This window comes from Saccopteryx leptura, chromosome 5, assembly GCF_036850995.1.
Source record: "Saccopteryx leptura isolate mSacLep1 chromosome 5, mSacLep1_pri_phased_curated, whole genome shotgun sequence".
NCBI lineage: Eukaryota > Metazoa > Chordata > Mammalia > Chiroptera > Emballonuridae > Saccopteryx > Saccopteryx leptura.
This window is the reverse complement of record NC_089507.1, coordinates 89,769,108-89,783,095: the sequence shown is the minus strand read 5'-3', so window position 1 is coordinate 89,783,095 and position 13,988 is coordinate 89,769,108.

Below are 13,988 nucleotides of genomic sequence, written 5' to 3'. Positions count from 1 at the left end.
TAAGGTGGTACATTTTGGGGAAAAAAAGGTCTAAATTCAACTCAAAATAATAATAGAATATAATTATTATAAATATGCTCTACATGCTGTAGGATCTAGAAAAAATCATAAAACTGGTGAGAGAAAGATATAAAAATAAACAAAAAGAAATTCTAGAGATTAAAAAATACAATATTAAATGAACGTTTTACAGGGTGAGGTTTAACTCAGATTATACACAACAGAAGAAAAGTTCAGTTCACTTGAAGTTATAACAACAGAAACAATAAAACAGAAGCACAAACAAATAAAAAGATAAAACGTCAAACAGAGATGCAGTGACTTGTTGAACAAAGAACTATGTGTATGGCCCAAATTTTTCAGATTTGATGAGAATTATTGATCTAGGTATCAAAGACATTCAACAAATCCATAGAAATAAACATAAGGAAAATTCATAAAAGATATATCATAATAGCTTGACCAAGTGTTGGTGCAGTGGGTAAAGCGTCGGCCTGAAAATCCAGGTTTCAAATCTCAAGGTCGCTGGTTTGAGTGTGGTATCATAGACATGACCTGAAAGTCTCCAGCTTAAGCCCAGAGGTTGCTAGCTTGAAGTCACTGGCTTGAGCCCAAGGTCACTGCTTGGGCAGGGGTCACTGGCTCAGTTGGAGTCCTTGGTCAAGGCACTTACCAGAAAGCAGTCAATGAACAACTAAGATGATACAATGAAGAAGTGATGCTTATCATCTCTCTCCCTTCCTGTCTCTCCCTGTCTGTCCCTCTCTCTCTTACTCTCTCTCTCACTGAAAATGATAATAATAATAAATATATATATACATATATATACATGTATATATATATACATATCATAATCAAATCACTAGAAAAAATTCATAAAAAATAAATTTAAAAGCAGCTAGGGTAAAAAGATAGATATCACAACAAAGATAAGAATGATTAAATAATTCTTGTCAGCAACTTCTCAATGTGGAAGACAGTAGAACTCCGATTTTGAAAGCATGTTAATTGGAAAATATAAAGTAAAGGAGTCTTTATTCTCAGACTACATGATTATGTAGAAAATCCTAAAAAAAATTTATAGAACATTATTAGAAGTAATAAGTGAGTTAGGAAGATTGCAGGATACATAACACTGGAAAAGAATTTTTTCTTCATTTTCTGTTGCATGAGGTTTTAGAACTGTTTCTATATATTTCTGCATCACTGATTCTAAATCTTAAATCTGTTTTTTGGTGTATGCTCTAGTTTTTATGCAATTTTAATTTCTTTTTGTTACAGTTAATGGCATGCATTGGTGTTTAAATTGGAGTTAAAGGGCAATGACTCTTGGATTGAACATAACCACAAAGCAATTAATGTTTTACAAACATCACTTTTACATAATTGTAGTTGTTTTTAAGTGTAAAAATTATTATCTGATAAAAAAACACCCTCTTATTTTGTTTTAAAATTGAATTATGAGCCTGACCTGTGGTGGCGCAGTGGATAAAGTGTCAACCTGGAAACGCTGAGGTTGCCAGTTCAAAACCCTGGGCTTGCTTGGTCAAGGCACATATGGGAGTTGATGCTTTCTGCTCCTCCCCTCTTCTCTCTCTCTCTCTCTCTCTCCCCCCCCTCTATAATGAATAAATAAAATCTTTATAAAAAAATAAAATTGAATTATGACTTCTTTGAGTAGGCTTAAATGTAAGAATAGTCCTGACACCTTCTGTTAAATATGTGCTGTTACACACTTCAACATCAAAGGCGCAATATTTCATCATTTGTGACAACTGCGCATATTGCCTATTTTCAAGTTCCCCTTGGCGATCAAGACAAGAATTGGGCTCCTCATATTGTGCGTCATAATTGTGAGGAAATGCTTCAAGACTGAACAAAAGGAAAATGCAAAGGAATGCCTTTGATATTCCCATGGTTTGGCGTGAACCTAAAGACCACAACAGTGACTGTTATTTCTGTCTGGTCCATATAAAAAATATCGGCAAGAAAAAATGGCATATGATCGCATATCCTAATATTCCTTCAGCAATACGACCTACCCCACACGCTGAGACACTCCTGGTTCCAGTTTTCAATGGTTTTATTTCTTCTAATGATGAAGAAAGTGAATATGGTGATCAAGTGTATTTTGATAAGATGCATGAGGAAATGGTTGGAGAATATGAAGGGTCTTCTTCTGATGCCAAGCAGTCATTAACCCCTCAGCAGTTTAGACAACCTGAATTGAATGACTTAGTAAGAGATTTGGGCCTATCAAAGAAAGCAGCTGGTCAGCTAAAGTATCCCATTTCAGGAAGCATGAACAAATTTTTGTGGACTTTTTTTCCAAAGAGGAACACTTTGTTTACTCTCATGATATCAGTAGTCTTCTCAGCCAGCTAGGTGTTACCACTTACAGTCCAACAGAATGGCATCTATTTCTTGACAGCTCTAAATGAAGTCTGAAATGTGTTCTCCTACACAACGGTAATGTTTATGCAGAGGTTCCAATTGATTATTCAACCCATCTGCAAGATGATTATAATGACATAAAAATTGTCCTCAACTTTCTGAAGAATGAGGAACATAACTGGATCATTTGTGTGGATCTTAAAATAGAAATTTTCTGCTAGAACAACAGAGACATTTCACGAAGTATCCTTGCTTTCTGTGTTTGTGGGACAGCCGAGCTCAGGAGAAACACTGGACACAGAAAGAGTGGCTGAAACATTAAGCTCTGGAAGTAGGGATGCAAAATATTGTGAATGAACCTGTAGTTAATTGAGACAGGATTGTTTTTTCCCCACTTCACATCAAACTTGGCTTAATGAAGTAGTTTGTTCAGGCTTTGAAAGAAGAAAGTGAATGCTTTCAACATATTATTTCTGCTTTTCCTGCCTTGTCTTTTGAGAAGATAAAACCAGGTGTATTCGATGAACCTTAAATTTGAACCCTCATACATGATGAAGAATTTGCCAGGAAGATGAGTAAGGAGGAGAAAGCAGCATGACAGTGTTTTGTGGCAGTTACAAAGAACTTCCTTGGTGTTGGTCAAATAAGTTTTTAAATATGATATATATGTTTGCTCGCTTATAGTTTGTATTGGGTGTGGGGGATAGGCTGTAAGCAGGCTGGGTCAATATAGCCTAAAGCTTAGTTTTAAAACTAATCTTTTCCCCACACCCTTGACTGATTGCATGATGTAGGGTGGTACACTCTCATGAGGAATCCCATTATGCCTCAGATAAGTGACTTTGTATCAGAGACTTCCTTTTTTGTATATTGGATTAAAGGTTTGGATTTTTACACTTTAAAGTGGGACACACCAGGAGCTTGCTCTCTCTTGGTTCCTGAGATTAGCATTAGAGAGGAGAGCAGAGAAAGGCCACATAGAGGAGGCCAGGAGAAGCAGTCAAGATGGAGGAATGCTGAAAGAGAAGCCAGTTAGTGCAGAGTTTGTGCAGAGAGAAGGAGATGGGGAACAAAGGAGAATGAGGTTGGTGAGGTAGAAACCTTTTATTCTAGGAAACTTGGATAAGTCAGTAGCTTTGTGAGTGCTGAATGAGTGGGTTTTGGAGCCCAGTGTGTGTTTTCACTTGCCCACTGGGTACAAGCTAGAATTAAAGATAATGGCCCACTAGTTCATGGCTCCGTTGTTTCATTACTGTCTGTCCGAATCTAATGTGAACCTGCATGGGCTAGGCAGCTGTGATGGTGGCCATGGCTACTGGCATTACACTTGGCCACAAAAAAGCAGAGAACTATGAACTTCTGGTTCAAAGGATGCTGTTGGCTTTCGGCAACATTGGGTGTAACATGAGTATTAAGAGTCACTTCCTGAACAGTCACCTTGATAAATTTTCTGAAAATCATGGAGCTGTTAGTGATGAGCAGACTACTGCTGGAGCATCAAACGAGATTGTCCTCAACAAGTACACGAACACAAGAGCTACAAACGCAAATTTTTGCCTGAATAGAATTTAAATATGTTTTGTGCAGATTTTATGATTAAAATAAGTGTTTTAATATGTTCTATTTTAAAACTGTAGACAAATTCTGATGCAATCATATCTTTTAGTATATTAGTATATTTACTGCCTTATATAAATTATATTTTTACAAAGATGATGCCCATGAAGACATTCTACTTCATTATGTTAAACTAAATGTTGAAACTTTTACAATAAGATGAAAACCTAAAATCTTGAATTGAAAAAAAAGTGTAGCTTATAGAGAAAAACTATTGTCAGACTTGAGATCAGCACACTCAAATTAGGTAAGAACAAGTGTTTTTGTGGATGCAACAAAACTTTTTCCCCAGAGTAATCAATACATAAAATTCAATTATAATAAATACTAAAGCAATGCGGTATTGATAGATATGTTAATGTAACCAACTGGAGAGTCCAGAAACAGAAACATCCTTATAAGGATTTGTTTTACAAACGTGGCGAGATAATTCAATGAGACAACAAATAGATTTCTAACACTGTTAGAATAATTGAATATCAATGTGTAAATTATTAACCTAAACTTTGTCTCACACCATTGACAAAGTAGCCTGAAGTATATTACTGACCTAAAAATAAAATTGAAACTTTTTTTTAAAAGGTGGTAGAAATCTTTAGGGTAGACAACATTTCCAGAAATAGGTCAACATAAGCACCAATAAAAAAAATAAAAAATGGTGGAGTTCTGGTCAAGATAGCAGAGTAGGTAGACACTGTGCTCGTCTCCTCTAATGAACACATCAAAATTACAACTAAATTATAAAAAATAACTTGAAGAAGCATCTTAAGAACATAAGTTTTATGATTTATAACTAATATAAGTTTATACCTAAGAATGTAGAGAAAGTCACATTAGGATTTGTAGTAGGGGCAGAGATGTAAAGTGAGCTAAAACCACAGCCACATGTGGTGATTGAGAATCAGAAGTGATATCTCAGCTGCAGACATCCTTCTTAAGGAGCTAAGAGTCTCAGTTCCACACCAGGCTTTCCAGCTCAGAGCACCAGTACTAGAAATAGGAAACCCTACAACATCTGGCTGTGCAAATCAACAGCAATTAGTCTGTCAGGGTGAGATGGAAGGTTGTTAGAAATTCAGGTGTCCTCTTAAAGAGCCTACAGACTTATTAACTCACAGATGCTTGCCTGGGACACTGTTGGAAAGAGAGCATCTCGAGGGTCACCAAAGACGTACAAGGAGAAGCCTAGTTGTATGGCTTATGGACAAGGGCTAGAGGGACAGCCACCACTGTGCCTGTGCAGAGCTTTACTCTCATGCACATGACAATGATATCTTTCTTCTACTGAGGCTTAACCATACACCGGATCTAAAAATTTATTGACCTGGTAAACACCGCAAGTACCAATATGATGATTCCCGGAAACACCTAATACAACTTACATAATGCCCAAAGATATTTCAGTGACTTGGCTTTACAAAAACCAATCAGAAATCAACAATACTCAGGGCGCCTTTTTGCGGAGTTGTACCAGGCTTAGTAATGATGGCAACCAGCCTTGGTGTGCAGCATAGCTACTCCTAAATGCCTACAAACTCAGCATAGTCAGCTACCAACTGTGAATTGCTTTTTAGCTCCTTCCAGATTTCACCACGCTGGTCACAAGCAGTTGCTGAAATTGGCCTGCACTAGAGCTCCTCCCAGAAACCCTAGAAGCAATGCACCCTGTGACCAGCTTCAGACCAAAGCTGAGTACCACCTGATAAGCTCCATAGGTGTTAAGAAAATCCTGTTCTGTTGAGTCAGCCTCCAAACAGCAGTTTATATGCTGTAGGTGGTCAAAATTTATAGCCAGTCAGCTTGAGGCTCAACAACAGGAGGAGGGAACACACATCTCACAAAAGGGACACTCTTGGAAACCTCACTTGAGTGATCAGGGAGACTGTGCCATTGGACCCCACAGGACACATACAACATAAGGCCATCATGACAAGACTGAGAGACATAGCAAATCTACCTAATATATAGAAACAAACATAGAGGTACAAACAAAAGAAAAGGATTAAAAAAAAGTCCCAAATTAAAGAACAAAAAAATTCTCCAGAAAAAGAACTAAACAAAATGAAAGCAAGTAATCTACCAGATAGAGTTTAAAACAATGGATATAAGGATGCTCAAGGAACCTAGTGAGACCTTCCATAAAGAGTCACATAAAACAAGGACATAAAACCCATAAAAGAGAACCGGTCAGAAATAAAGAACATAGTAACTGACATAAAGAATATACTAGAAGGAATCAACAGCAGACTAGATGAAGGAGATAATCAAATCATCAATTAGAAAGACAAAGTAGAAGAAAAAACCAATTGAAATAGCAAAAATTTTTTAAATTCCAAAAAATTAGGATAGTGTAAGGAGTTTCTGGGTCAACTTCAAGCATGACAACATTTTCACCACAGGGTTACCAGAAAAAAGAAGAGAACAAGGGATTGAGAACCATTTGAATAAATAATGATTGAAATCTTCTTTAATCTGGCAAAGGAAATAGATTTATAAATACTGGAATCACAAAAAGTCCTCAAATGATGATCCCCCCCCCCAAAAAAAGTCTACAAAAATGACCCATCATAATAAAATGTCAGAAATTTGAGACACAAAGAGAACCTTAAAAGCAACAAGAGGAAAGCACTTACATACAAGGGAGCTCTGATAAGACATGTCAGATGATTTCTCAACAGAAACATTTCAGGCCAGAAGGGAGTAGCAAGATATATCCAAAGTGAGGAAAAGCAAGGCCTTACAACTAAAACTACTCTACCCAGCAAAATTATCATTCAAAATTGAAGAGAAGATAAAAGTTTTCAGAAAATAAAAAACTAAGAGTTCATCACCACCAAACCAGTATTACAAGTAATGCTAAAGGAATTTCTTTAAGAAAAAAAGGGGGGGGGAGAACATAAATATGAATAATAAAATTATAATAATTGTGTACCTATCACTTTATTCTTTTATTTATTTATTTATTTATTTATTTTTAATTAATTAATTTATTTTTTTTTGTATTTTTCTGAAGCTGGAAACCAGGAGGCAGTCAGACAGACTCCTGCATGTGCCCGACCAGGATCCACCCAGCACGCCCACCAGGGGGCGATGCTCTGCCTATCCGGGGCATCACTCTGTCACGACCAGAGCCACTCTAGCACCTGGGGCAGAGGCCAAGGAGCCATCCCCAGCGCCCAAGCCATCTTTTACTCCAATGGAGCCTCGGCTGCGGGAAGGGAAGAGAGAGACAGAGAGGAAGGAGAGGGGGAGGGGTGGAGAAGCAGATGGGCACTTCTCCTGTGTGCCCTGGCCGGAAATCGAACCTGGGACTTCCGCACACCAGGCCGACGCTCTACCACTGAGCAACCGGCCAGGGCCTATTTTATTTTTTTAATGAGAGAGAGAGAGAGAGAGAGAGAGAGAGAGAGAGAGAGTGAGAGGGACAGACCAGGACAGACAGACAGGAAAGGAGAGATGAGAAGCATCAATTCTTTGTTGCAGCACCTTTAGTTGTTCATTAACTGCTTTCTTATTAGTGCCTTGATCAGGAGCTCCAGAAGAATGAGTGACCCCTTGCTCAAGACAGCAACCTTGGCCTCAAGCCAGCAACCAAGGGGTCCTGTCTTTGACCCCCACTCAAGCTGGTGACCCTACACTCAAGTAGGTAAGCCTGCACTCAAGCTGAATGAGCCTACCCTCAAGCCAGTTACCTCAGGGTTTTGAACCTGGATCCTCAGCATCCTAGGTTGATGCTCTATCCACTGAGCCATCACCTGATCAAGCTCAATAATCACTTTAAATGTAAATGAATTAAATGCTCCAATTCAAAGACATGGGGTTGCTGAATGGATAAGAAAACAAACACCTGTCTTGGCCAGTTAACTCAGTTGGTTGAGAGCATCATCCTGAAATGACAAGCTTGTGGGTTTGGTCCGGGCATACATGGGAAGCAACCAATAAATGAACCACTGAGTGGAATAACAAATGAACGCTTCCCTTCCTCCTACCCTCTCACTGTCTGTATCAATAAATAAAATGTTAAGCCCTGGCTTGATAGCTCAGTTGCAACCAACTGAATTGTTGTCCCAGAGTGTGGAAGTTGCTGATTCAATTTCCTAGTCAGGGCACATTCTGGAGTAGTTTGATGTTCCTGTCTCTCTCTCTGCCTCTCTCAAAAAAGAAAAGAAAAGACCATAGATATCATCTACAAAAATTGCACATCAGATTAAAAGACATGCACAGGATTCCAAGATAGTGACAGAGTAGGCAAACAGACATTTCATTCATCTCCTCCCAGGACCAAACTGGAGTTATAACTAAATTTAAGAAAAATCATCCTGAAAAAAACAATTTAGGACTAAATCAGGGGTGGTCAACCTTTTTATACCTACCGCCCACTTTTATATCTCTGTTAGTAGTAAAATTTTCTAACCGCCCACAGGTTTCACAGTAATGGTGAATATAAAGTAGAGAAGTAACTTTACTTTATAGAACTTATAAAGCAGAGTTATAATAAGTTAAAGCATATAATAATAATTACTTACCAAGTACTTTATGTCAGAATTTCGCTGTTTGTCAAAATATATCTTTATAAATTAACTTACTATAGTTAAGTCTATCTTTTTATTTATACTTTGGTTGCTCCACTACCACCTACCATTAGAGCTGTAACACCCACTACTGGGCGGTAGGGACCAGGTTGACTACCACTGGACTAAATGAAGGAAAATCTATAACCAAGGATTCACAGAAGAAACCAAATTGAGACTGAAAGAAAGGGTGAAGATGTGAAACGTGCTGCCCCTACTCCCAGGAACGAGCAGCTGCCTGGGAGGTTTTTCCCTGAGCGGTGTGGGTTCTAAGCCCCAGACCAGATGCACCAGCATAGAGCACCAGAGCTTAGAAGAGGTGCCCACATAGCATTCGGGGGTGAAAAGAGGCCAATTTCTGTCCACAAAAAAGAGACAGGTGATCTTAGAGACACAGTCACCCTCTTAAAAGCCAATGCAGAAAATTTCTTTCACAGCTACTTACCCTGGGCTCCAGTGAAGGTAGGGCTGAGAAGACTAGAGTCGTTTAAGGAGAGTGTGAAATTGGTGGCCTCAGGGAGAGACGCTGTGGGGAATAGCCACCAGAACACTTTGCTGAGTCATTCTCCAGTACTGCAGTTGCCATATTTTTTGGGTGGAGCAAACCCCTCCATGTGACATCAGCCTGGGAGAAAGCAACTTCCTCATCCTCAAAAATCTCTCTTTCCCCACCCTATGAAGATTGGGCTTTGCTGAGAAGTAAGCAGCCTTAGCTAGGAACTGGGAAGCTAAAAAGACTCAGGGGGTGACACTGATTCAGTTGTCTGGACTTGAGGCTGGAGCTTTTTTTCTCACTTTCCCAAGAATATGATTGGTGCTTCTGCCTCACAGGAGATTCAGTAGAAACTGTCTGGACTATGGGCAGATCAAATCTCTGGGTTTCAGAGGCCATAACCACTAGACTTCTAGTGGCAATATCCTACTGAGGTCTGTGAAAAATTCAGAACAAGACAACATCTGGGACCCTGGGGTGGGAACAATGCCTCCAACTTTCCTATTCCCTGAACTACTCCAGCCTCTAGACTCTATCAGAGGTTTTTTTCAAGAGCCAAGCCCAACAAGCAGCAAGCAGACAGAAGCAACAGGAGGTAAATTTCAGGAAACCTTGGGTCTTTTGTTGACTTGCAACCAGGACTAAGGCAAGTAAAAGCCAGCCTCAGAGTGCATCTTGGTCCTCCCATGTACACCTAAGCCCAGTACAGGCAGCCACAAACTGTGGATTGTTTTAGCTCAAAAAAGGTTGCTCAGGACCAGTCACTGGCAGTGTCTTACTCTGGACTGCACAAGTTTCTCTCCTAAAAGGCCCAGAAACAAACATATCCAGTGGCCACCTATAGGGAACACTAGACCAAGACCCAACTAAACTTACTATCAGCATATTCAAAGGAAGCGCTCATCAGGCATCAAACCCAGGTGACGAAAATTCTGCTTTCTGTGGTCAGCACCTGCACAGCAACTCTCACACATTGAATAAGATATAGCTTTACAGTCAGCCAGCTCAAGTTGTGGATATCCTGATCCACTGAGCTAAGATCCATAGGGAGAGAGGCTTAGAACATAAGCATTCAAAATGTGAGTTCTTTGGAGTTTATTGTTGTGACTGTTCAAGGAGTTTAGCCACCTTCTTTGGGGCAAGGTTACAAACAGCCCCAGTGGAACACTCTCTCAGTCTTCCTCCCTGAGACTAGGAACTTCTCAGCTGAAAGAACTTCTGCAAAGAAGACTGTTGGCCCTACCCAACCTGAACCTGCTGCTCACTTCACTGGAGAAAAATAGAATTAGAATATCCAGCAGTGGCTGTAGGATTAGGCTCTGGAGGATGGGCCACTTTCCTCATACTGAGCTCCTGAGTGAGAGACCCCTGAAGTAGAGGGTCCCACTAAGGTTTTCATCCTAACTTAGTTGCCCTATACCACCAAGCTTGAAATCAGTGGTGGGGTTGATAGGGTGAGGCTAGTCTGAGTCCACTCTATAGTCTTTCTACAGAAGGATCTGTGCAAAGACCAGGAAGCTGCAAGAAGAAATGGGACAGCTAAAAAGTGGAGGCAAATTTTAAAGAATTTAGGCCCTTTTACTGAGCAGGTGTACAGTGCTAGGTAGGAGGAAGGTGATCCTTATGCACAGGTTGGCCTCTCCCATACACACCCAGGTAGAGAAAATGCAGACACTAATTGTCAACAGAGTGATAGCTTCAGACATATAACCCAGAGTGGGTTATAAACAACGCCTAACATCACCCCATAACCAAAGTACACCCAGGAGCACCCAGAATGAACTCAACCAGTAGTGAGTGGCAGATTGCACCAATGCTAGATTCAACTAACCACAGAAGTGGCACTTCCAAAAGAGGAGTCCAGCAGACACTGGACTCTCCAGAGAATAACTAAGCCCCATAGGACAGACACCACACAGTATCGGATACACATGATCAAAGGTGACCCTTAGAGCAAGCCAGCCTGAATGGTTAACTCCATTCATGAAAGGATCAACAGCATTTAAGATTGCATACAATAAGAAGGTAAATATAGCCATCAAGTAAATTCCTAGAGCAAGGAGTTCAGGTGGCCTGGAGGTTAGTACCACTGAGCCCACCTTCTTAATAAAAATGTCACAACAAATTATGGAGCAAGAACAGAGCTGGTACTTTATACACAGATAGAATGGGTAGACAAAGAAATATGACCCAAATGAATCAACAAGAAAAATCCCCAGAAAAATAATTAAATAAAATAGAACTAACCAAACTACCAGACTCAGAGATTAAAACAATGGTAATTAGGATGCTCAAAAATCTTAGAGTAAGAAAGGATGATCATTGGTCTGTCCTGTGGTGGCACAGTGGATAAAGCATCAACCTGGAATGCTGAGGTTGCTGGTTTAAAACCCTGGGCTTGCCCAGTCAAGGCAAATATGGGAGTTGATGCTTCTGGCTCCTCCCCTTCTTTTGCTCTCTACCTTCTTTCTAAAAATGAATAAATTTTTTAAAAATTTAAAAAGAAAAGATAATCACAATGATAACTTAAACAAAGAGCTAGTAAGCATTAATAAAGGCATTAAAACCATAAAAATTAACCAGTCAGAAGTGGCAGATATACTTGAACTGTGGTGGCACAGTGGATAAAGCATAGACATGGAACACTGAGGTCGCTGGTTCAAAACCCTGGGCTTGCCTGGTCAAAGCATATATGGGAGTTGATGCTTTCTGCCCATCCCCTTCTCTCTTTCTCCCCTCTAAAACAAATAAAGTTTAAAAAAAATTTTTTTAAAGAAATAGCAAATACTATATCTTAAAACTGCAATAGAAGGAAAGAACAGCAGGCTGGACGAAGCAGAGGATTGAATCAGCAAGTTAGAGGATAAAATAAATATTAGCATAAAAGCAGAGTAGCAAAAAAAAGAGTTTAAAAGGCTAAGGAAACTCTAAGAAATCTCTGTGACTACATGAAGGGAAACAATATTTGCATCATAGGGGTTCCTGAAGGAGAAAAGAATAAACAAGGGATAGAGAACTTGTTTGAAGCAATCATAGTTGAAAATTTTCCTTAATTGATGAAGAAAAAATTCACACAAGTTCAAGAAGCACAGAGATTCCCATTAAAGATGAACTCAAAGAGGCCACCACCAAGACACATCATAATTAAAATACCAAAAATAAAAGACAAAGAAAGAATTCTAAAACCTGCAAGAGAAAAGCAATTAATTACCTAGAAAGGAGCCCCCATAAGACTAACATTTGACTTCTCAATAGAAACACTGCAGGCCAGAAGGAAATGGTGAGAAACATTCAAAATGATGCAAAACAAGAACCTACAACAAAGGCTACTCTATCCAGAAAAGTTATCATTTAAAATTAAAAGATAAATAAAGAGCTTCTCAGAAAAAAGGAAAAAAAAAATCCTCAAGGAATTCATTACCAACAAACCAGTACTTTAAGAAATGTTAAAGGGACTGCTATAAAAAGAGAAAAGAAAAACAGAAATTGAGAGAAAAAGGATTATTGGTTTTAAAAAATGGTAAAAACAATAAGTACATTATCAATAATAACTTTAAATGTAAATGGATTAAATCTTTCAATTAAAAGACATAAGGTAGCTGCATGAATAAGAAACAAGACCCATATATATGCTGACTAAAAAAAGACATACCTCAGAACAAAAGATACACATAGACTGAAAGTAAAGTGATGGAAAAAAAATATTCCATGCTAAAGGAAATAAAAAAAGCTGGTGTAGCAATATTTATATCTAACAAAATAGCCTTTAAAACAATAGTAAGGGCAAAGAAGATCATTACATAATGATAAAGGAAGAATCCAATAAGAGGATATCATCATTGTAAATATGTATGCAGCCAATATAGAAGCGCTTAAATATATATATATAAAGCAGGTTTTGAGGCACATAAGGGAAATATTGACAGCAATACAGTAATTGTAGGGGATTTTAATACCTCATTGATATCAATGGGTAGATTCTTTAGACAGAAAATTAACAAAGAAACAGCAATCTTAAATGACACACTAGATCAACTGGGTTTAATTGATATCTTCAGAAAATTTCACCCCAAAGCAGCAGAATATTTACTTTTTTCAAGTGTTCATGGTAAATTTCATAGGATAGACCACATGCTAAAACACAAAACAAGTATCAGTAAATTTAAGATTGAAATCATATCAAACATCTTCTCTGACAACAACATGAAACTAGAAATCAACTCTAATAGAAAAAAGAAAAATCATTCAAACACTTGGAGGCTAAATAGCATGTTATTAAAAAATAAATGGGTTAACAAGGAGATCGAGAAACAAATGAACCTAACATATAACAACACAAAATCTATGTGACACAGTAAAAGCAGTCCTGAGAGGGAAGTCCATAGCATTACAGACATACCTTAGGAAGAAAGAAAAATCTCAAATAAATAATCAAACCCTGCACATAAAAGAACTAGAAAGAAAGAAGTCCAGAGGATGTAAAAAAAAAAAAAAGAAATAATAAAGATCAGATCATAAATAAATAACATAGAGGCTAAAAAAGCAATACGAAAGATCAATGAAATCAGGAGCTGGTTTTTTGAAAAGGTAAACAAGAGTGAAAAAATCCTTAACCAGACTCATCAAGGAAATAAAATAAGACACAGATAAGTAAAATCAGAAATGAAGAGGAAGAAGTAACAACTTATATCACAGAAATACAAAACATTGTAAGAATACTACAGAAAACTATATACCAAATAAATTGGACAACTTGGGTGGAATAAATAAATTTCTAGAAACATAAAATCTTCTAAAACAGAACCTGAAAGAATCAGTAAACCTGAGCAGGCAAATTACAACAAATTATATTGAAACAGTTATAAAAAAAAAAACCACAGTAAACAAGAGTCCTGGACTAAATGGCTTCACAG